The sequence below is a fragment of the Capsicum annuum genome, chromosome 1, assembly GCF_002878395.1.
Source record: "Capsicum annuum cultivar UCD-10X-F1 chromosome 1, UCD10Xv1.1, whole genome shotgun sequence".
In the NCBI taxonomy this organism is placed as follows: Eukaryota; Viridiplantae; Streptophyta; class Magnoliopsida; order Solanales; family Solanaceae; genus Capsicum; species Capsicum annuum.
Window position 1 is genome coordinate 51421554 of NC_061111.1, and position 26665 is coordinate 51448218.

Here is a 26665-nt window from a genome sequence, read left to right on the forward strand (position 1 = left end):
TTCCCTGTTTAGATTTTGCACCACAGATTTTAGCATAAGCTTTCATATCCTAAGTGCATTTTCACTTTTATTTACTCTTTATTTCCTTTTCATGTTAATCTAAAGATTTGCATTTTCACTTTTATTCTCTTTATTTCCTTTTTATGTTAATCTGAAGATTTGACACAAACACCAGACAAGGTTTTGAATTAATTATGGGCAAATACAACTGAAAAAACAATGCTACCAAAATTCGCCAATAGTTTTAAAACACTACCAAAATTGGACTATATTATAAATGATATGTAAAATTTGAACAATCCCTTAACCCTAGTCTCTAACAAACAACTCTTCCAGCCACCGCTAGTCTCCCTTTGTCTCCATCATTTCCCTATTTCCCCCACCAAAACTCACTGGCCATCCACCTTTTCTTCCCCTATCATCATGCAAATCAGCCATGACACCACCTTCTGAGCATCATCATTAACCTCCTTTTACCATTGTTCTATCTTGGAACACCGTTACACCAACCGAAAAAATTCATCGTACCTACGACCAATAGATCTTCACTGCACTAATACAGTTAACCTCCATTACCCCCTCCCCCCACAAAATGCCAGAATTGGTAACCACATGAAAACACTCTTGATAACTTTTATTTCTTACCTAAATTTCAATAGAAGCAATAAAGATATTCTTGATTCTGAATTTTTTCCTTTTAGTTTCAGTTTCTTCATTTAAATCTAAGAAAATTCTCAAAATGCTGGATATCTTTTATTGAGTGAATTTAAGAATTGTTGGAAGAATTTGTAGTAACTTGATTCTAGATTCTTGTCTTAGTTGTGTTTGATTAATGATAGTTTTGGGACTTCATTTATTTTTCTTATCTTCTTTGTTTTCTCGGTATATTTCTGGCATAGATTATTTTACATTCCATATACAAGTTTGTACAATTTTTTCTAACAGGGCCATTCTGTTGCAATGGATGTGTGTGGATTGTCCTTACGTGCCATTCTGTACTTTTATTGTTGCTTGCATTTATAGTAGTTTATAATTACTAGATGCTTTAGTGCTCTTTTCAATGAATTGCATCATAAGAAGTTTTTTGGTTAATTACTATTCTTTTGTTTCATGGTTATGTGATCATGGAAGTGATTATCTATGAGTTTGTGATACTCATAATCATTGTTTTATATGATGTTTGTTTCTTGATGTATACTCTTTTAGTGAATTTGATTTGGTAATAAACATCATTGTCCCATTTGCTGCAATAGGTAATGATCTACAAGTATTCAGATGCAAATGGGAACGCAGAATCAGTTATCAAGTATAAAGAGGTGTCAATCTTTTTGGGTCGGACAGCAAAAAAGCATGGTCGTATGCATAAGCTAATCGTTACATGACTTGGTATATAGGATTACTTCAGTCCATGTATTTTCTTTGAATTGGTTCAGTTTTCAAGCATAGTGATTACTCTTGATTTTTTTTAGGTTGATGGAAATTCTTATGTCTATACAAGGGTCACAAATGGAGACAAATGATCCTACTGATAGTTACATGCTATAGGTATGGGCTCATCATCTCAAATATTTGGGACATCATTTATAGGTTACTACTTACTACGGATGTTTTCGGTGATTCATCCGGTCATTAGAAAAATTGTCAGTTTAGTTTCATAAAATAAAAAAAAAATAAGTTAACCAAGCTCAATATTTAGAAAACCCTAAAAACTCTATATAGAATCCGCCCTTGACTCGGTGGCCATGCCCCAATCCAAGTTTGCCGCAAGAATTGGGGTACGTGATCTGTACTTTTCCAAAGGGATGTCTCCAGGGTAAAATCTCCTATTTAAGTACACATCCCCTATTTCAGGGGATAATAAGTCCCTTGTCGGCAACCACGATTTTGGGCAACGAGTTATTTGAATTTGTGCCTTTTTCGGGTAACCATCTAACTCTCTTTAAGCCCACTTTTAACCTTTTTAAAACCGTGCTTCATGCTATTCTCATTGTCTACTTTCATGTTACGGGTATTTCACATTAGTTATCGTCATACCTAGACTTTCAAACCATATCATGTCATATCATATTCTTATCATGCCCATAGTTTTTTTTTTCATTTAAAGCAAGTTAATGACCACCAAAGGATTTAAACATCACAATAGATTTATTATTTGAAAAGCACATGAAAACTTATGCCAGAACACTCTCCTATCAATACTTTAACATATTGTCAAAACCCGATTTACGATTCATGATGGAACCTACTATAACCCACCAGTAGGTAAGCCAGCACCGTAACCCGAAGCTAAGACAATGGGTTACCTAGTAGAAATACCCAACACGGGTCAAAATATACAAACAAAATTATGCACAACAGTTTTCTACTTTAAAATAAGACAATACATTAAACGATTACCAATACCACGACTAGGTAGTATCAGTACAAGAGCATCTAAGTTTGACAATAGAAGGATACAACTCAAATAGTCCAAAATAGTCAATACATTCTTCTCGAATACAATAGACATAAGAAAGACAAGAGCTCACCCTGTCTCCGGAAGATCAACGCAACATGAACTCTACTCAGTTGTGACAACTAGTACTCGGGTCTGCACCAAAAGGGTACAACAAATATAGTATGAGTACCAAAATAATGGGTACTCAGTAGACATCATCGACCGACTGAGCTAAATCATGCTATGAAGATGATATAAAGTAAGATAATATCTCCAAGTCAAGGTACAAAATTGAACTTGAATCGTCTTGATCATCACTATATATAATCAATAATCAAACTAGAATAATATTATGACTTATCAATTCATCACGCGTCAATACAATTATATATGAAGTAAATGATCCGAAATAGCAAAGCAACATTAGTACCATTAAAATCTTATAAGATCAAGGTGTTATACATACAAATTTATAAACATAAAGTGATGGAACCCACTACGGCAACCCATACCACCGAGGAGTACACATAAGAAATATAAAGTAAAGGGACTCATCACGGCATCCCATACCACCAGAGAGTGCATTAAAGATCAAATCATCAAGCATATAGTCATATAACCAACTCATCAACATCTACGATTTACCACATTCCGCATAAATGGTCACTTTCCAAGTTTATGACTATCATCAATTGCCACCATTGAATTTACGAAAGTCAAGTACTCACAATCATACTCATAATCAATATCATATGATCATTTGGACATCAAACTCATCAAAGTACTTCATCTATTCATATATAACAAACCACTACTTATTATCAAGTTACTAATTCATTAGCCATTTAAACCATCATTTATAAGCCTATGCGATTATATAACTCCTTATTCAAGACATAGTAATTAATTATAATCCACTAATTTGCCAATATTCACATCTAGTAAAGGTGCAATACTAAACCATAGTCCATTTAACCAAGGCTCAACTCTAGTTATCAAGGCGCACTAGTCATTATATAGGAACAAGGGTTATTTATCACCAAATAAACTTATTTATCTATTAACCCACGCCTCTTACAAGTTTACACCATAAATCTATAAGTCCTTATTTAGACAACCAATGACAATACATATTAGACATCAATATCATTAATCATCAATAATGCTAAGTCTATTATCATCATTAGCTATTTAACAATCATACTTAAGCTATTTAACAATCATACTTACTTGTTACCACATCTTAACTAAACAAGGTTCACCAACTAGTATTCTAGGATTCTAGTCATTCAAGTATAAAGTCAATTAATAGCCAACTAGTTATCACATAACTTATATTACTAGGAAATATTCCATAATTAATCCGTCTATGCAAACCAAATATATCCACTAGGTGAAACCTTAATTCTACACAATATTTCTTTTTTATAGATTAGTCTATAATAATTATACGACATGTCCTTTTTCTACTCACTATTTTACCTTAACATGAGCCACGCCACCTAATAAGTAATTATTACTAGGGAAATGTAGAAAACCTTCTAAGGACAATATCATACTCTTAATACACATACGGGGAGTAATCATGCAAAGGAATGACCACACATATACATATATATATAGATACTTGCAATGCCTAATATTATCATAACATCAATATATCCTCCGGAATCACCATCCATCATTATGTCGTAATTACCTCTTACGGATTTATCGGGCATCATCACAACATCAATATATCCTCCGACCTTGCCGAGCATCATCACAATATCAGTATATCCTCCGGCCTTGCTAGCATCATCATAATATAAATATATCCTCTGGGATTTTTGGGCATCATCACTCTATAAATATATCCTTTGGTCTTCCTGGGCATCATCACGATATCAATATATCCTTTGGCCTTTCCGGGCATTATCACAATATCAATATATCCTCCGACCTTGCTGGACATCATTATAATATTAATATATCCTCCGACCTTGGTGGGCATCATCACAATATCAATATATTCACCATGACATCAATATACACACACACACATATATATATGTCTATTATCGGGCTTAACATGATTATTAGCATGGTTAATAACTAGCCAAGATTCTACTTTCTAGAATCTCCCTTTATATGCATGATTCATAATACAATGATTAAGGGATTCTTTTGCACAAATATTAGTTTAGTCACTAGGCTTCAACATAATATGTGTAATAACATAATCCAATGTTTACATAACAACAAGCCAATAATTCAAGTGATAGCATAGTCATAGGCTCTATTCACAAGGCTTTCCATTACTAATCAACAGTTTCAAAAAGATGACAATTAATATACACATTATTTCTAAAGCCAACATTGTGAATAGAGCCTATTCACCGGGTTTAACCATCACATTCTCAAAAGCATATTCTAGGCATTTAACAAATATCTAGGTCACTAACAATTTACACAATCAAAGCTTAAGCCGGACAAGTTCCGCTTCTAATATCCCAAAATATCCATTCAAGTCTAATTTCTACCCGGTACTAGAATACATCATCTACATTATGTCTTAGAGGTTTATCAACCCACACTAGTCCTATGGCACAATTCTTCCTCAAATATTACCCTTAATTCATTCGAGGCATCTAAAGTAATTTCACAAATAAGCATATTTAAGGTCAATTTACTCTTAGAATGAGTGAACAAGTTCACTCCTATCTATTTAGTACAACTAGAGCATTCTCATTCTATTCATGAGACAACAAGTCCAACTAGCCAAGGTTCTAAGCTATAGGTCAAGCTTCACACTATACGAGCTCAATGGCCTAAGTAGTTCAACTAATCCCAAAATATACCATTTATCATACCGATACCTAAATCCAATCCCAATCTCAACAAGATATCAAAATCTTACTATAATAAAGCTCAATTTAACACAAGTAAGCCTAACCTACCTCAAATCTAAAAAACCCCACGAACCTCTAGCCCTTTGATTTTCCCTTCCAAGAAGTTTCTTCTAGGTGACAAGCTATCAAAAACACAAACTACACATCGTTATGAGAATTTTGATACCCATATTGCACCATTGTGCTTCAGATCCAAAAATGACACCAAAAACCCCCAAGTGGGTCCTACATAAGAAAAATAGGTTTTCGAGATCAACCCAATGTTCATACACTACTAGGGAATAATAGCCCTCAAGAATCAAGTGTAAAACAAGCTTATTTGAGATAAAATAAAACCCTTAAATGAATTGGGGTTTTGGTAAAAAAATCAAGAAATTAGAGTATGAAATGGAAGGATTTTTACTTCAAATTCATTGTTAATGACAAATATAAATGTTAAACAAGCTTTTAGTTCACCCCAAATAGTCAATTTGAAGCTACCAAGTCTTTCTAGGGCTGCTAGGGTTTCAAAGGAAGTGAAGAATGCCCAAAATTGATGAAAAGGGCCTTTTTATAGAGCTTAAATGGGATCCGCAAGGTCAAACTCCCAGACTCAGTCAAACTCCCTTTTTCACAAACAAACTTGTAACCCCACTAATTTCGATGTTTTGGATGCATTGATGAAGTCAGATTTACCATCCGATGTCATTTAGGAAACTTGTGGGCCCACACTAATATCTTTCAATTTTTGACTTTTCGACCAATAGGTCGAAATGAGCTCGAGTGAAGTGGGACCCAAAGAAAGTGTCCACCTAGCCTAAAATTGATATTCCAGAGCTACTGACGCAGTTAAAATTTGCATTCAAAATCATTTTGCTGAAGTTTTTGCTCGACAGCCATTTAGGATCCGCGAAGACTTCTAAACAGGAAATTGGCTCTAAAAATCAAACGGACTACCCGATAACTGGACTATCAGTTCCAACAAGTCATAAATTACTTGGGACATCTATAAAAAATCTATAATGCTGAAATTAAGCAGGAATACAGAAAATGATCTGAAGGGTCATTACACAAATGGTGGCCATCTTTTTCATCAATTAGATATAATTCTTTGTTAGGGAACATGAGCATTTATAAATCTAGAAACACCCTCTAATTTGGTGTTCAAACAATATGAGTCCATAAGTGATAGAAAAATATTTAAACTCAATATTTCAATCATCCATTTGAATAACCCATAACATATCAAGATAATAAATTTCATCATGAGAAGGAAATTTCATAAATCATTCTCTCAATCACGTCTCGGAACTCATAACATACATACACACGATTATATTCAAATTTATGGAAACACCGTATAGTAAATCCAAAAATTTTAGTTTAAAAAGGGGTTCATAATTATATATCTTTAAAGCAAGATAAACTTAAGCTCATGGGATTTAGGATTGTTCCACATACCTTGAAAATGAATAAACATAGAGAAATTTGACCCTTGGAGATTAAAATCCTCAAATCCTAGGTAGTTTCTCTTTTCTTGCTTAAGGAATGATATTGAGGCATTCTACAGAGGTGATATAACATTTTTAAGACCCTTAATTCATCCAAAAATGAGTAGGAACGGTTTAATAATGATAAAATAGCTCAATTCCCTTAAAATAAAATAAAACGGAGAAAATTGGCGTAAGGGAGGGGGTTTCGCGGCGTAGCCCCAATGTGAACTACATGTTCCGTGAAACAGACCTATCGCGGACCTCATGGTCTATGGAGTGGGCCCAAAGCGGACCTGGGGTAGTGCCTATTTGCATCTCCTCCATGGTGCAGTGTCATTGCAGGGTGCACGTTTCGCAATGCAAACCCATTTTCTTAGGTTTTGACCAACCCCAACCCATTAAACTCAACTTGATATGATTAAACATCAATAAAGAGGTCCTAAGGTCTCATTCAATGAATTATTTGAGTGACATAAAATGTGGGGCATCATATTATCCATCCTTGGGATCATTTGTCCCTAAATGATGACACGGAACACATCAAGCATGATTTAACATATTACATAAACTAAATGAGTTGGATAAGATCAATACCTTCTATATCATTATTTGTGGATTCAAAGAATGATGGGTTTCTTGCACGTATATCATCTTCCGACTCCCGCGTAGCTTCCTCAACTTTTAGATTCCTCCACAATACTTTATCTGAAGCTATCTCTTAGTATATCTATGGTTTCTTCTTCATATGATAAAGAATATTTCACACCAACTTCCTCAACTGGCAACACAAGTGAATGATCTCCAATACATTTTTAAGCATCTCCATGTAAAATACAGGATGAATAGAAGCTAAACTTGCAGGCAAATTTAACTCATACGTAACTCCTCCAATCCTTCTCGTAATCTGATAGGGACCTATAAAGTGAGGATTGAGCTTCCATTTCTTCCCAAATCTCATGATTCTTTTCATAGGGAAGACATTTATAAATACCTAATCATCAACCCCATATTCATAAACCCTTCTTCTAATATTGGTATAGGACTTATAGCGACTCAGGCAGTCTTAAGTCTCTCTCTAATGACTTTCACTTTCTCCATCACCTGATAAACAAGGTCAGGTCCAAATAAATGAGTTCCACCAACTTCATACCAACCAATTGATGACCTACACCTTCTTCCATAAGGATCCTCAAGAGGAGCCATTTGGATGCTAGAGTGGTAGCTATTGTTATAGGCAAATTCTATTAGAGACAAGTGATCCACCCAACTACCCTTAAATTTAATCACAAAAACTCTTAACATCTTCTAAAGATTTAATGGTACATTTTAGTTGTCTATCCATTTGAGGGTGGAAGACGGTGCTAAGGTTCACCTTGGTACCCAAACCATTCTGAAATAACCGCCAAAAATGAGAAGAGAATTAAATACCTTTATCAGATATAATGGATATTGGATCCCTATGTAATTAAACTATTTCCTGAATAGATAGTTTCGTATAATCATCTCAAGAATAATTAGTCCTCACAGGCAAAAAGTAAGTACACTTGGTTATCCTATCTATACTTACCCAAATAGAATCCTATTGGTTCCCAGACTGTGGAAGCCCTATAACAAAATCTATGTTGACCATTTCCCATTTCCATAAGGGAAAAACTATGTTCTAGAAGGTACCACCTAGCCTCAAATGCTCCACGTTAACATATTGAAAGTTTAAACACACAAAGTTAGTAACATCTCATTTCATGTTATTCCACCAATAAATCTCCATGAGATCATGATACATTTTGTGTAGCTAGGGTGAACGGCATTCCTGGAAGTATGACCTTCATCAAGATTTTTTTTTTGCAAACCATCCACATCTGGCACACATAACCTACCTTGGTATCTCAAAATACCATCACTTCTAATATCAAAATCCATAATCTTTTGTTGACCAACATCTTTCTTAATATGCATCAATATGGGATCTCTGGCCTAATTTTCCTTTACATTTACCTAAAGGGATGATTTAGCTACTTCTTGGATGAACAAACTTTCATTCTCGAAGTCTAAGAGTCGGAATCCCAAATTAATAAGATAATGAATATCATTTTACAAATTCCTCCTTCCTTCCTCAGCATATGAAAGACTGCATATGGATATCTTTGTATGATCATCATCAATCATATTAGCCTTACCTAGATGATAGTACAAGCTCATATCATAATCCTTCAACAACTTTAACCACCGCCTCTGCCTAAGGTTCAACTCCTTATGGGTGAAAACATATTGCAAACTATTATGATCAATAAATATGTTAACATACACCCCATAAAGATAGTGAAACTTGAATTTTAGTGCAAACGCCACCTCTGCCAACTGTAAATCATCGGTGGGATAGTTTTTCTCATGGATTTTCAATTGTCTGGATGCATAGGCCACAACCTTCCTATGTTACATAAGTACACATCCAAGCCCTACTCAAGATGTATTACAGTACACATTCAAATCCCTCTATACTGTAAGGAAGGGTCAAAAGCAGTGCAGTAGTCAACATATCTTTCAACCTCTCAAAACTATTTTCACAAGACTCAAACCACACAAACTTTACCTTCTTTTGATTCAATCTGGTAAGTGGACCAGTTATGGATGAAAAACTCTCTATAAATTTTCTATTATACCATGCCAAACCCAAGAATCTCCAAATATCGGTTAGAGTCGTGGGTCTGGGCCATTTTTGTACTGCCCCAACCTTCTGGGGATCCACTTTAATTCCCTCACTAGAAATAATATGCATAAGAAAAGCTATTGCACTAAGCCAGAACTTACACTTAGAGAATTTGGCGTACAACTCATGGCCCTTAAGAGTCTAAAGGATGAATCAAAGGTGATTGGAATGATCCTTCTCACTCTTGGAATAAATCAAAATGTCGTCAATAAAGACTATGACAACTAGGTCCAAAAACCGACAGAACCCCAATTCATGAGGTTCATAAATACCGCAAGCACATTAGTCAGTCTGAAGGACATGTCCATGACTTCACAGTAATCATATTGAGTTCGGAAGGCTTTTTTGGGAATTTTAGCCTCCCTAACCTTCAACTGATGATACCCCAAATGAAATTCTAGCTTAGAGAAACATTATCACCCTGAAGTTGGTAAAAAAGATTATTGGAACTGGGAAGAGGAAACTTATTCTTAACTGTGACTTTGTTCAGCTGACGGTAAACTATCCACTTATGGAGGGTGCCATCTTTCATAGAGACCAAGAGTACAATATCACCCCAAGGGGAGATAATGGAATGAATAAATACTTTGTTAATGTAATGCCCCGCATTTTGGGCTACAATATAGACCATGACTCTGATGCGTTGATAATTCCGAAGCCATAAATTCTATGCCAATATGGCATATTAATTATTTGTGTAGTATGTGAACCCATTAAAGCTTTAATATAGACCATAGAGGTCCTTTGACTCAGGGACGAGTTGAAAACTATTTTGATCGATTAAGTTTTAGTGGATGTTGTAAATTATGTCAGCTTAAATCAACCATAACTCTTTGTATATGTCGAATTAGAGATCCTAATATATGTAAATTGATAGGTTTTTGAGTTAGCTTTCCAACGATACCAATTTTGCTAAAATCCGACACCCGAGCAAGAAGTTATAGCCTTTCAAAGTAGAATGCATCGCCTAACCAATCTCACATGGCCACTGGAAAGCATAGGTGATAGCATAGGCGGCGCCTATGTAAATATAGGTGATATCATAGGTGGCTCCTATGTAAATATAGGTGATATCATAGGTGGCTCTTATCTTATGGTTTCAAGTGACTTAAACACTCCGTTTTTGGGGCAAAATGGTCCTTTTCCCACCCTTATTCAGCCATAAACATGAAATTTAGTCCCCAATTCTCCTAAATACATCCATTATCATCAAATTTCTCCAAGAACCTATATAAGGGTTTCAAAATAAAAATCCACATAACTCAATATTTAATCGTGGGTTTTCAAAACAAATTGAAGATTTGGAATCCCCAAGTCAAGGGCATCAAGAAACACCCTTTTGAATTCCTAAATAGAGGTACGTGGGATTATCCAAAAATCTTATGGGTCTTTAAAAATTCATGTTTTCAAATGGGGTTTTGAAATTACAAATATGATTATGTATTGAATGTTTTATGATATTGATCTAGTCTTTAGGCCTATTTTCAAAGTGATTTGATATATGAAATATGTATATGCATGTATTTTGAAAAGATGTTAACTTGAGAGCATGAATGATATAAAATCCCTCTTTTGATATGAAATTGTTTTGAACTTTCATATGATGTGAATTATTTTGAAATCATCTTGACAAGCATGACATGAAACATTTTGAAAGTGAATATGATTTTTGACTTACAAAGAGAGGGATTGTTATGTTGAAATATGATGAACATAATGACTGCATGAAAGAATGATGTGATATTGATGGCTTGCAGGTCAGGTATAATGATATCCTATAGAATATGACATGTGATTGAATCAGATAAAATTTGAATGCATTGATTTTACATGAGATAGGTGGATGCCCGAAGAAGGTGTTTGAGTGTAAGGGCTCATCGCTGAAAATCGTGTTTGTCGACACGGGAATTTGGTACCAGGCTAAGTGAACCTGTGTACTTGACTTTATGTCATTTCCAAATTGGGACTATAGGTAAAAGCCCAGGCTAAGTGATCTAGGGCACTACCACTGGGTCGAGACACCCTGCTGTGTGATCTTGTGTTTCTTCCCCTCACGTATACTCTAATCTCAGTGGCAACCAGGGTTTGACAGTTGGTATAAATTACGTAGGGTATTCCACTTAGCTTAGCTGCATTACATTGTTGTTGAAAAACTATTACATTATGCCCATATATTTTCAAATGAATTGATATGAAACTTCTTTATAATGGCTCTCACCTATATTTTATAAAAATATTATGTTTTTTTTCGATATCTCTACGTACCAGTACTTTCGTATTGACCCCCCTTCCTCCCAGGTTTGGAGGCACAGTCTAGAGGTCACAAAAATCAGTAGATTCCTCAAAACAATTTGTAGAGTTACATGGTGAGCCTTCTATATTTTGGAAGGCCTGATGTCTGGCAGTTTCATTTATCAGTTATTAGTTTGGGTCTACTGGGGGCCTTGTCCTAATTTTTAGACAGTTATTTATTTCATTCATGTAGTAGAGATTTCGCAGATATTTTAGAGATGTTGTTTGATATTGTGGGACATTATTCTCCATTATTGCTTTCATATGATTCCTGATCATGTTTTCCGTTATATTGTGTATCTTATGAATTTTCATTGTTATACAAGTTCATGTGTGTGATTACCAGACAGATAGGGGTGTTCCGGGCCTTATGGTTCAGAATGCTCATCACGGCCAGTGCCACGGTTTGGGTCATGACAAACTTGGTATCAAAGTGCATGGTTTATGATCCCAGGGTATCTGTGAAATTGCATAGGGTAGAGTTTTGTTTATGGGTGTGTATCGTACCATACTTATAAGCGGGAATCTACTAGGCGTTTAGGAAATGTTTCCCTTCTTTGTGAATTAGTTCATGCTTCAGAGTCAAGTCTGTTCCTAATCAGAAATCTTTTGGTCTTACAAAAATAACAGTCGTACCTCCTCATCGCAATGCTAATTAGAGTGATCAGAATGAGGAAGTCCATCCCACTCATGGGATAAGGACACGTAACAGAGCTTCTACTCCAGACCCTGTCCCTACTCCGGGAGTCCCTCCTGTTCCAACCAGTCCACCTCGGGCTCCACGGACCAATATGAACCATCCCCCGACTACTCAAGGGAACTTATCAAATGCGAGTTAACTTAGCGGTTAGAGGATACCGGGTATGCATCTATTACTTCTAGAGCTACTCGAGTAAGCCAATTCATGAGGATGAACCCTCCCAAATTCATAGGTACTAAGGTAGAAGAAGATCCGTAGGAATTTGTGGATGAAATAGAAAAGATTTTCAAAGTGATGCATGTTGATGAGGTAGAAGGGGTAGAATTGGCAGTGTACCAGTTGAAAGAGGTGGAGAATCAGTGGTACACCGATTGGGAAAATGAGAAAGGCGATAATGCTGAGCCCTTAATATGTAATAATTTTGTTGATGCTTTCCTTGAAAGGTTCTTCCCTATGGATCTAAGAGAAGCTAAAGCAGAAGAGTTCATGAACCTCAAGCAGGGTAACATGAGCGTGCAGGAGTACAATTTGAAATTCAACCAGCTGGCCCGTTATGCTCCTGAGATGATGGGTAGTATGAGGGCCCGAATGAGAAAGTTTGCATCCAGCCTTTCTGATGACCTGGTGCTTGAGTGCCAGGGAGCTATGTTGAACAAGGAATTGGACTTTTCTAGGCTAACCGTTCATATGAATCAGGTAGAAGAGAAAACAAAGAAAATTTCTGAGGCTAGGGAGCTAGAAAGACAGGCAAAAAAAGCGAGATCTGCAGACCAGGGTCACAACCAGCCTCAAAGCGGTAAGTGGGTAAAATAAATTGTAGAAGAATAGAATTGGGGTAATGCACAGTCTGCTGCCAGTACCCCAACGCCCAGACCACCGCAGAAAGACGATCTTAGAGTTTCCAAACTCATCATGGATCGAGAGCCCCAGATACTTGATCGCAGGGCAGTGTGGCCCAGCAATGTCGTGCTTATCCATGGTGTGATATTTGTGGAAATAATCACCTAGGAAGGTGCTTTTATGAGGGGAAAAATTGTTATAATTGTGGCAAGGTGGGTCACTTTTAGAAAGATTTCCCTTCTGCTGGAGGAAATATGTGGGGAAGGGGGAGGGGCTAATCCCCAAGCTGCGTCCATGGCTCCTCCTCCTAAGTGATCTCTTTCAGCTACCGAGATCAGTCGTAATCGGTTATATGCTTTGGCTAACCGCTAGGAGGCAAAAGCTTCACCAGATGTTGTCACCGGTATTTTACAAATCTTTTCTCGTGATGTTTATGTATTGCTTGATCCAAGGTCTACTTTATATTATGTGACTCCTTATATGACTGTTGGTTTTGGGTTTGAGCCCGAAGTTATTGTAGAACCCTTTACTATTTCCACTCTTGTAGATGATTCTGTTGTTGCTAGAAGGGTGTACAGAAATTGTGTTGTGTCTGTTCTTAGTCGGGATACTGTGGCAGACCTTATAGAACTTGATATGATATATTTTGATGCTATCCTTGGGATGGACTGGCTCCATTCGTGTTATGCCACACTTGATTGCAGAACCCGTAAGGTCACTTTTTCTTTTTTGAATGAGACACCAATTGAGTGGGCTGGGAATTCTGTGGCACCTAAAGGCCACTTCATCTCTTATCTTAGAGCCTAAAAACACATCTCCAGAGGTTGTATGTATCATCTAATCTGAGTAAAATATTCTAAAGTTGAAAATTTTCCTCTTCAGTCTGTCCCTGTAGTGAATAAGTTTCCCGAAGTCTTTCCCAAAGATCTTCCAAGGATACCACCTGATAGGGAGATAGATTTTGGAGTTGATGTATTGCTGGACACTCGTCCTATTTCTATTTTGCCATATAAAATGGCTCCCGCAGAACTAATAGAGTTAAAAGAGCAGCTTGCAGACCTCCTAGACAAATGTTTTATTCGTCCTAGTGTTTCCCCATGGGGTGCACCCGTACTTTTGATGTGAAAGAAGGATGGGTCCCTTCGTATGTGAATAGACTACCGCTAGTTGAATAAGGTCACAATTAAAAACAAATATCCTCTTCCTAGGATTGCTGATCTTTTTGACCAGCTTCAGGGTGCTAAGTGTTTTTCAAAAATAGACCTTCATTCGGGCTATCATCAGTTGAAGGTTAGGGAGTCAGACATTCCCAAAATAGCTTTCCAAACCCAATATGGTCACTATGAGTTCTTAATCATGTCCTTCGAGTTGACCAATGCCCCTGCAGCCTTCATGGATCTTATGAATAGGGTGTTCTATCAGTTTCTAGACTTGTTCGTCATAGTGTTCATAGATGATATTCTGATCTATTCCAAAAGTTAGGAGGACCATGCTAATCATCTCTGAATTATCCTTCAGACCCTTAAGGATCATCAGTTGTATGCTAAGTTCTCCAAATATGAATTCTAGCTGAATGCTATTATTTTCTTGGGGAACATTGTATCTAGTGACAGGATTAGAGTGGATCCCTAAAAGATTGAGGTAGTGAGAAAATGGACAAGACCCACGACTCTAACTGATATTCAGAGCTTCTTAGGCCTGGCGGGTTATTATAGAAGATTCGCAAAAGTTTTTCTTCCATAGCTGCTCCGCTTACTAAATTGACTCAGAAAAAGGTGAAGTTTGTGTGGTCTGATCTATGTGAAAATAGTTTTGAGAAGTTGAAAGACAAACTGACCACTGCCCCTATTTTGACCCTTCCCGAGGGTGTAGATGACTTTGTGGTTTACTGTGATGTATCCCATGTGGGACTTGGTTGTGTATTGATGCAGCGTGGTAAGGTGATAGCTTATGTATCTAGGAATTTGAAGGTGCACGAGCGAAATTACCCCACTCATGACTTGGAATTAGCTGCTGTGGTGTTTGCGCTCAGAATTTGGAGGCATTATCTCTATGGAGTGCATGTTGATATTTATACTGACCACAAAAGTTTGCAGTATGTTTTCTCGTAGAAAGAATTGAACCTTAGGTAGAGGCGTTGGATGGAACTTTTGAAAGACTATGATGTGAGCCTACATTATCATCCGGGCAAGGCAAATATTGTAGCCGACGCCCTCAGCAGGTTTTCTATGGGCAACCTTTCTCATGTTGAAGAGGGGAAGAAAGATATGGTGAAAGATATTCACCGCCTTGACAATCTGGGAGTGCAACTCTTAGATTTTGAGGATAGAGGGGTAATTATTCATGAGTTAGCTAAGTCATCCCTTTGTGATGAAGCTAAGGAGAAGCAGGTCGAAGATCCCATCTTGATGCAAATTAAGAAATATGAGGGTCAACAAAAGGTAATGTTATTCAAAATTGGTGGTGATGGTATCTTGAGGTTTCAGGGCAGATTTTGTGTACCAGATGTAGATGACTTATGAAAGAGAATTCTTGATAAAGCTCACACCTCGAGGTATGTTGTTCTTCCTGGTTTTACTAAGACGTACCATGATTTTAAATCTATTTATTGGTGGAATAATATGAAGCGAGATGTGGCTAACTTTGTTTCTAAGTGCATGAATTGCCAACAAGTGAAAGTAGAGTATTTGAGGCCGGGAGGTACTTCCCAAGAGATAGCTTTGCCCTTGTGGAAGTGGGAGATTATAAACATGGACTTCAGTACAGGACTTCCAAAGTACCGGAACCAGTATGACTCTATTTGGGTGATTGTATATCGGTTGACAAAGCCAGCTCACTTTCTACTTGTGAGGACTAGTTATTCGGGAGATGACTATGCGAAGTTGTATATTGAGAAAATAGTCCATCTACATGGAGCATCTGTCTCTATTATATCTAACCGAGGTACGTAATTTTCTTCTCAGTTTTGGAGGTCGTTTCAGAAGGGTTTAGGTGCCCAAGTGAACTTAAGTACAACCTTCCACCCGCAGACCAATGGGCAAGATGAGTGCACCATTCAGACCCTTGAGGATATGTTGAGAGCTTGTGTAATAGATTTCAAGGGTAGTTGGGTAGATCATTTGCCACTGATAGAGTTCGCTTCCAATAATAGCTTCTATTCCAGTATTAAAATGGCACCATTTGAAGCCTTGTATGGGAGAAGATTCAGGTCTCCTATAGGGTGGTATGAAGTTGGTGAGACGAGGTTGTTTGGGCCTGATCTTGTTTATCAAGTAATGGAGGATATAAAATTAATCAGAGAATGACTTAAGATGGCTCAGAGTCATCAAAAATCCTATGCTGATGTTAGAAGAAGAGAGTTAGAGTTTGAGGTTGGAGATTGGGTATTCCTTAAAGTTTCTCCCATGAAGGGAGTTATGCGATTCGGGAAGAAAGGAAAGTTGAGTCCCCGCTATATAGGACCATACCAGGTTGTAAAAATGATAGGTGGAGTTACATACGAGTTAGAGCTGCCTGCAAATTTGGGCTCTGTTCACCCGGTATTCCATATATCCATGTTAAAGAAGTGCATTAGAGATCATTCTATAGTGTTACATGTAGAAAAAATCAAAGTGACCGATTCCTTGTCTTATAAAGAAGAGGCTGTAGCAATTCTAGATTGCCAAGTTAGAAAGTTGAGGAGAAAAGAAATAGCCTCAGTTAAAGTATTATGGCGAAATCATAAAGTTGAAGAAGCAACTTGGAAGTCAGAAGCCGACATGAGAAATAGATACCCGCATGTTTTTGATCGAGTGAATGATGAGATGGAAGGTACAATTCTTGTCCTATGTCCTCTTTTCTATATTTGAGTATACTTGAAATCATGCGTGACTGTATTTCGTGTCATCATTCGGGGACGAATGATCCCAAGGGGGGGATAATGTAATGCCCTACATTTCAGGCTATAATATAGACCATGACTCTGATGCGTTGATAATTCCGAAGCCATAAATCCTATGCCAATATAGCATGTTAATTATTTGTGTCGTATGTGAACCCATTCAAGCATGAATGTAGACCAGGTCCTTTGACTCAAGGACAAGTTGTAAACTATTTCGATCGATTAAGTTTTAGTGGACATTGTAAGTTGTGTTAGATTCTATTAACCATAACTCTTTGTATATGTCGAATTTGAGATCCTACTATGTGTAAAATGATAGGTTTTTGAGCTAGCTTTACAACGATACCAATTTTGCTAAAATTCGACACCCGAGCAAGAAGTTATGGCCTTTCAAAGTAGAATGCGTCGCCTAACCAATCACACATGGCCACTGGAAAGCATAGGCGATAGCATAGGCGGCGCCTATGTAAATATAGGGGATAGCATAGGCGAAGCCTATGTAAATATAGGCGATGGCATAGGCGGCGCCTATGTAAATATAGTCAATAGCATAGGCACATATCTTATGGTTTCAAGTGACTTAAACACTCCATTTTTGGGACAAAATGGTCCTTTTCCCACCCTTATTCAGCCATAAACACGAAATTAGTCCCCAATTCTCCAAAATACATGCATTATCATCAAATTGCTCCAAGAACTTGCATAAGGGTTTCAAAATAAAAAGCCACATAACTCAAGATTTAACCGTGGGTTTTCAAAACAAGTTGAAGATTTGGAATCCCCAAGTCATGGGCATCAAGAAGCACCCTTTTGAATTCCTAAATAGAGGTACGTAGGGTTATCCAAAAATCTCATGGGTCTTTAAAAATTCATGTTTTCAAATGGGGGTTTTGAAATTACAAATATGATTATGTATTGAACATTTTATGATATTGATATGGTCTTTAGGCCTATTTTTAAAGTGATTTGATATATGAAATATGTATATGCATGTATTTCGAAAATATGTTAACTTGAGAGCATGAATGATATGAAATCCCTCTTTTGATATGAAATTGTTTTGAATTTTCATATTATGTGAATTGTTTTGAAATCATCTTGAAAAGCATAACATGAAACATTTTGAAAGTGAATATAATTTTTGACTTGCAAAGAGAGGGATTGTTATGTTGAAATATGATGAACACAATGACTGCACGAAAGAATGATGTGATATTGATGGCTTGCAAGTTGGGTATGACAATACCCTACAGAATATGACATGTGATTGAATCAGATAAAATTTGAATGCATTGATTTTACATGAGATAGGTGGATGCCCGAAGAAGGTGTTTGAGTGTAAGGGCTCATCACTGGAAATCGTGTTTGCCGACACGGGAATTTGGTACCAAGCTAAGTGAACCTATGTGCTTGACATTATGTCATTCCCATATTGGGACTATAGGTAGGAGCCCAGGCTAAGTGATCTAGGGCACTACCACTGGTTCAAGACACCCTGCTGTGTGATCTTGTGTGTCTTCTCCTCACATATACTCTAATCTCGGTGGCAACCGGGGTTTGACAGTTGGTGTAAATTACTTAGGGTATTCTACCTAGCTCAGCTGCATTACATTGTTGTTGAAAAACTATTACATTATGCCCATGTGTTTTCCAATGAATTGATATGAAACTGCTTTATAATGGCTCTCACCTATATTTTGTAAAAATATTATGTTTTTTTTTATATCTCTGCGTACCAGTACTTTTGTATTGACCCCCCTTCCTCCCAGGTTTGAAGGCACAGTCTAGAGGTCCAGAAAATTAGTAGATTCCTCAGAATGATTTGCATAGTTACTTGGTGAGCCTTCTATATTTCAGAAGGCCTGATGTCTGGCGGTTTCATTTATCAGTTATTAGTTTTGGGTCTACTTGGGTCCTTGTCCCAATTTTCAGACAGTTATTTATTTTAATCATGTAGTAGAGATTTCGCAGACATTTTAGAGATGCTGTTTGATATTGTGGGACATTATTCCCCATTATTTCTTTCATATGATTCCTGACTATGTTTTCCGTTATATTGTGTATCTTCCACATTTTCATTGTCATACAAGTTCATGTGCATAATTAACAGACAGATAGGGGTGTTCCAGGTCTTATGGTTTTGAATGCTCGTCACGGCCAGGGCCCCAGTTCGGGTCATGAAAGTTAAGAAGGTCTTTTAACTGTTCTTTTAATTCTTTAAATTCCACAGGAGCCATCCTATATAGAGTAATCAAAATAGGCTGTATGTCTGGCAACAGGTCAATACCAAAATCTATCTTCTTATCTGGAGGTATCCCAGGGAGTTCATCAGGAAAGACTTATGGGAATTCATTAACTACAAGAATTAACTGAAGAGAATGACATTTAGCACTAAAATCTTTGACCCAAACAAGATGAAACAAACAACCCTTTGATATGAGTTTATGATATCTGAGATAAGATATTAATTTCCTTCTATGTGAAAGAGAATACCCCTCTCACTCTTTTACTGGATCATTAGGAAAATAGAAGATGACCTTTATGGTTCTATAGTCTAATGTACCATAATATGAATGGAGTCAATCCATCCCTAAGATAGCATCAAATCAACCTTGTCAAGATCTATAAGATTAGCCATAGTATCCTGATGGAAAACAAATATCACACAATTTGTATAAACACTTCTAGCAATGATAGAGTCACCAATAAAAGTACAAATAGATAAGCGTTCAAAAATATTTTTGGACTCAAAACCAAAACTTATTTCCATATAAGGAGTCACATAAGACAAGGTAGACCCGGGATTAAGTAACGTAAAAATGTCGCAGGAGAAGATCTGTAACATACCCGTAAAAACATCTGGTGAAGTGTCTGAGTCCCGGTGAGTAGAAAATGTATACAAGAGGTTGCGACCACCCCTAGTAGTAGATATAGTTCCCTTTGGTGGCGGAGATATGGATGCAGCTTGTGACTTAGCAGCTTCAAAATTTTCCCTAGCCGAGAGGTAGTCCCTTTTAAAATGGACGGGCTGGTCACAAGTATAGAATAACTGACTACCATATCTGGGTGATTCTTCCCCCACTTACCTCAATGAGAGTACGGCTTCAAGGTTTGGGCCAAACTACCTTGAGATTGGATACCCTGCATCCTCAATCCACTGTTAGGTTGGAAATTTTAGAACCACTGGTCGACCGGAGGTCTGGGTGGAGTAGAACCTACTAATAACTAAACATTACTCCAAAATTTCTTCTTGGACTACTGCCTACATATTTTTTAGCATGCTTCTAATTGATATTCTGATCGGCTAACCTACTTTTTTACCCTTCATCTCCTCGTCCTCTGCTTGTTTCTTCTTCTTTTCCTCCACTTGTTGTATTTACTCTACCAACCTACAAATATCCATATCATTGTTTAGCAGATCCCCTTTACACTCTAATACTAAATCTTCAAAGAGATCAGACGCAAACTTCCTCATACAAGACCTTACGTTTCACACTAACCCTGGAGCATAACAGAACAACTGGGTGAATTTTATGCAAATTCTTTGATGCTCATCTTTCCTTTCTTCAGATTCACAAGTTTTCACCCTTAGCTTCCGTTAATTCTAGGGAATAAAAGTGGTAAAGGAAATTTCCCAAAAACTCTTCCCGTAACTCAAGCTCAATATTCTCACCCTTCCAATCTTCCCACTCATCATACCACTAGTAATTTATGCCCTTCAGTTGATAAGCTATAAATTCTACCCCCTCTGTTTCACTGGCATGAATGACTTTGAATATCTTTTCCATCTTATCTATGAACCCTTGAGGGTCGTCCTCAACCTTGATGCCTATAAAGGTGGTGTATTCAGCCTCATGAACTGGCCAACCCGAGTGATTTCAGAAGAAGTAGGGACAAAATGTATATCTCTAGGCCAGCAGGACAGAGAAGCCACAAGCTGAGCAATTATGTGGATAAAGAGGAAGAACTCAAAATTTGAGACCTCTCTTTGAGGGGACTGATTATGATTAACACCGAACTGCAGAGCCCGAGGTGAGCTAGTTTTGACTGGAGGAAACCCGAGAGTAGCAGTGAAATCTGGGGTACGGGATTTAAATAGTTCGGCATCCCATGAGCAGTTTGTCCTAATAGGAACTAAGGCCCTAGTTGAGGTGTCCTGCTTGTTGGATCTACCTGGAGGCATAATCTAAAATGCAGAAAGTCATGAGTTAGGAAATATTCAGACTGACTAGCATGAACAAGCACATGAATGAAAAAAAGGGAATTATTCCTAATGGCTTGTAGCTTCCCTCTTATAAGTGTGGCATGCTACACATTCATAAAAAAGGACTCTACTCTACACGGCTTGGTAGACACCCTGGGACCCTCAACCATACTTTGATAACAAGTTTTTCATGACCCGAGCCGGGGCCCTGGCCGAAATGGGCATCCAAACCATGAAGGTCTAAGAACTCCCTAGTATACGACCATAAGTATAATCCATAAGAAGTAATGTGTATAAATTAACTAAAATATGGTAGGGCTTTTAGTGAAATCAAAGAAAATACATCATAAGATCAATTCATAAAAACCAATATCCGTCGAAATCTGTCTACGAAGCCTCTACTGAACTAAATAAAATAGTTTGGCTAAAACAAGACAAGGCCTATGACTGAACCATAAAACAAATGAAGCTAACATATGAATAGGATTCCTTCCAAAGTAAGGGAGGCTCACCAACTCTGACTATCTGAGGGAAAATTTACTGCTGAGCTGAGCTACAAGATGTGCCTCAAAACTTGTGGTGAAAGGGGTCAATACATGGAAAGTATTGGTATGCAGAACAATCCAAAAATAACATAAATTTTATGTACCATAGAGAGCATTGTGAAATCAATTTAGCATAATATAAATGAAAACACACGGGGATAATTAAAAGCTTCATAATATTCTTGTAATACATTGACTTAACTCTTTGGTTTTAGTTCTGATCAAGATGCTCCACCTTACATTGTTTATTATCCCACGGGCTATATGGAATCCACCCTTGACTCGATGACCAAACCCCCAATCTAAGTTTTCTACAAGAATTGGGGTACGTGTTTTGTACTACCATAAAAGGCCATCGCCAGCGTAAAATTCCCTATTTTAGGGCACATCCCTTATTTTAAGGAACAATATGTCGCGTGTCGGCAACCATAGTTTAAGGCAATGAGTTATCTGAACTTGTGCCTTCTTCTGTTAACCATCTAAATCTCTTCAAGCACACCTTAAACCTTTTTAAAAACACGATTCATGATATTAGCATTGTATACTTTCATGTTAAGGGCATTTCATATTAGGTATCGTCATACCTGGACTTGCAAACCATATTTTATCATATCATATTCATATCATGCCCATGTCCCTTTTTATTCAAAGAATGTTGATGACCACCTAAGAGATTTAAACATTAAAAGAGAATTCTTATTTCTAAAGCACATGAAAACTTATGCCAGAACACTCTCATTTCAATACTTTAACATATGGTGGCCATCTCTTTTATCAATCACATGCAATTCTTTGTTAGGGAACATAAGCATTTATAAATTGAGTATAGATCCTCTCATTTGGTATTAAAACAATATCATTCCATAAGTGATAGAAAAACACATAAATTCAAGCTTTCAATCATCCATTTGAATAGCCCATAATATTTCAAGACAATAAATTTCATCATGAGAGGGAAATTTCATAAATCATGCTCTTAATCACTTCTCGAAACTCATAAGATACATGCACACGATTATAATTCAATTTTATTGAAACACCCCATAGTGAATACAAAATTTTCATCTTAAAACAGGGTTCATAATGCATGCTTTTCAAACAATTTCCAAAACCCTCTACATATACATAATTATATATCTTTAAAGATTGTTAAAACGATAAACATACACCAATGAGATTTAGGATAGTTTAAAATGATAAACTTACGCCCATGAGATTTAGGATTGTCCCACATACTTTGAAAATGAAGAGAACATAGAGAAATTTGACCAATGGAGATTAAAATCCTCAAAGCCTAGGTAGTTTCTCTATTTTTGTATAAAAAATGATATTTAGGGATTTTATAGAGGTGATATAATGTTTTTGGGACTCTTTATTCAACTAAAAAGGAGTGCAAATGATTTAAGAATGATAAAATTCTACAATGCCCTTAAAATAAAATAAAATGGAGCAAATCGACATGAGGGAAGGGTGTTCCACGGTAAAGCCCCATCATGAACTATATGTTTTGTGATGCAGACACATCGTAGACCTCATGGTCTATGATGCTGGCGCAGTTCCATCACGGGGTGCACGTTTTGTGATGCAAACCCATTTTTTTCAAGTTAAACCAACCCTAACCAATTCAACTAAACTTGACATAATCAAACATCGATATTGACAAGACCCGATTTGGGGCTTTGTCGTAATAGGTGTTCCAAGTCTGACCAAGATTGGAGACCACCCACGTTACCCAACTTAACCTCCAACCACCTGCCCTGAGTTGGGTAAATTTCAAACATATAACCTCAAAGGATGGAACAACCCGACCTAACTGAGTCCAACCGTCCAACCATACCAAGCAAAACCAAAACCATAACCCAGATAATAACCAAACCAAGTTCCATAACATAACATAAAAGGATGGAACAACCAATAATACCATCCAAGGGTGTTAGCCCCAATGATTATGCCAATACTAAGACTGACACCATTACTGATCCCGCCCATGCCAACCTTTAGAAGTTCTATAAAAGCGTCTCGCCAAAAGAATACCAAAATCTAGTTGGTACATACCCCAAACCATAGCCAAAACCAATATCCATGAATAAACCAATGTATGAAATAACATCCATGAAATAGAGCCTTATGAAAAAATGAAACCTCACCACTTCAATCCAAAAGCTGACCTCGAATATCCGAATATTAAGTAGGAGGAGTAGAACAACCAATTCCTGCATCGCATGGGGATACAATGCCCGAAGATGGGTTTGCGGATGAACGCTATCATGAACTCAGGATAAGGACAAAATAATTCTATTTAATAAAACCAAGTAAACCATCTATAAACATACAAACCTTACATATATACATAACCATGTTGGGAAAGGGAACTAGGTTTAGCATGAATTTAAAACCATTAACCTGGGTATGTGCAGCTTAACTATCTTTAAACCACCCACGGGCATTATGGGTCCAGTGTACCCCCTGAACGGGCCTTGATACGTGTAGCCGAACGAATTAGAGATACCATAAGAGTCGGTGATTCCCATGTACCCTTCACTCTCTATGATATATATGTACAGTGTACTTAGAGGATTCTAGTATACCTTATGAGTATCATATAAAGGTCGCCATTCCCTACCACTCATGTCAGCAAACATGAGTTTCCAGTGTTCGTTCGTTGAACTCCCACCTTCACAGTTAGCTTACACATCCTGCCTTTATTACATAATTAAAACCATTTCTAACCAAATCGTTATTCCATTATTATTAACTAAGGCTATTAGATAGCGGTATCGTCATACTGACTATAACTTATAAATATTGTCCTTAGCCAAACCTTTTAGAGATCAAGGGATTTTCATGTACCCATAGATCATATTATCCAATTAACTTAGGGGATTACCATGTACTCATAGATCATAATATCCAATTAACTTGAGGGATTACCATGTACCCCACAATTGTTCATTACCATATTAACTTGGGGGTTTCCCTTGTATCCTACAAGTATGTTTATTAAACCAAACCGTTCCTTCAAATAATATAAACCATTACGGTTCCATTACCAAGTTTAAACGATGCATAAGTTCCATAAAAGTTCAATAATGTAGAGAAAACATTAAAAGTTCAATAATGTAGAGAAAAAATTCTTAAAGGCATTTTATCAAACACATTGGGGGCATAGTATTACCAAAACCAAAATCCATTACCAAATAACCATTTGCAGGCAATCAATTATACAAAACCTCCATTCAAACTAAAAATATAAGTAAAATATGGGAAAACCATAACCAAACATTTACAACAAAAACCCCCAATTTATATTTGAAAACCCAAAATCATACAATAATCAAACCATGAAAACATTAGATAAAATCATGCCTTTAGTTGAAACTATTAATGAGGGAAGAGAAATTGCCTTAATTGACAAAGTTGATGAAGAGAAATCACCAACAAAAGCCCCAAATTAATCCTTAGTATGAAACCCTAGCTTTTGTCCACCCACAAGCCTTTGAGAGAATTATAGAGTGCTTATGAAAGTTTCTAAGTATTAAAAGAATAGAATATTAAGGTAAATAACCTACCAATAGGAATATAAGTCGTGTGGCCTTATTAGGATAAGTGGGAAAATATCCAGATTTCCCTCACTTAAACTCCTAAAAATACTGTCAGGTGGGTACGATCATCCATACTAGTCGTACCCTCCCATACAAGTGGCACCCTCCACTCGTACCCAATGCCATTCCCCTTGGACCCAACACTGTTCAAGGTATGAATCATCCCAAACCTTGTCGGATCCAAGTTTACGACTAGTACCCATGATCTGTACACCTGACAGAATAGAATCTAAAGAGGATTGAACACTACCCACCATATGAGTCCATGGTACGACTCGTACCCTGGTTTACGGCTCAAGATGAGCCACTCGTACACAAATCCAAATTAAGTTACCAAGTCTAAGATTAAGTGAAGTAACCAAACCACTAATATTTCTCGATACGACTCATACCACCTAAGTCGTATCCATTCCAGAACCTAATTCCAACCCATCAACCAACACTGGTCAACATACGACTAGCCCATACCACTCGTATCCTAGTGTACGAGTTGTTTCCCTTAGTCGTACCCTGTCTTGAGACCAAAAATTTAAAAAAATTTCTAATGGTTAAAACCCCTATAGGGGGCGTAACATGTCATTCTATGCATTATTTGAGTGACATAAAGTCCGGGGCATTACATTATCTTCTCGCTTTTCTCTGTTGAAAACCATTGTTAAGGCTATGCAGCCCTCTCTCCAGCTTTAAGCTGTACAAGGCACTAGTTCAAAACCTACATATGCTACCTAAATAATTGTTAAATTATCTACTCAATTTGTGACAAAAATTTCCACCAAACCAATGCAATTTGTACATAGTGAACCAACTTTTCAATTTACACCGGAACAAAGATAAGAAATTGTTGTCGAGGAATGTCTTCATCAAGAGGTTGTAGTTAATTATCATCGGGTTCATCTAATTTACCGCTTTTAATGATGCTACTGCCAAAGTTTTAGGCGTGAAGGGTCACTGATTAATTGGTTTACTCACTACAAGACAACTTCTAATCAGGTATGATCAGTGCGATGATTTTGGGATTGCTTTACAAGACTTGTGAATATTTTCCTTACAATGGAAAAGAACATCAATATTGAGTTTTTCCATGTACCATTAGTT

General features: G+C 37.0%; 1 long non-coding RNA gene across 4 annotated transcripts in view; it reads left to right on the forward strand.

The window, feature by feature from the left end:
- The first annotated feature begins 281 nt into the window (after positions 1-281).
- LOC107854691 overlaps positions 282-26665 on the forward strand; it is a 58657-nt gene continuing 32273 nt past the window's right edge. For 3 of the 4 annotated variants that reach the window (XR_007057659.1, XR_007057648.1, XR_007057666.1), the window contains exons 1-3: positions 282-604; positions 1254-1386; positions 1470-1545. This is a non-coding gene — a long non-coding RNA (uncharacterized LOC107854691). Of the gene's footprint in view, positions 605-1253; positions 1387-1469; positions 1546-18988; positions 24715-26665 lie in introns of those variants that run through there. The other variant, XR_007057634.1, reaches the window with a different exon arrangement.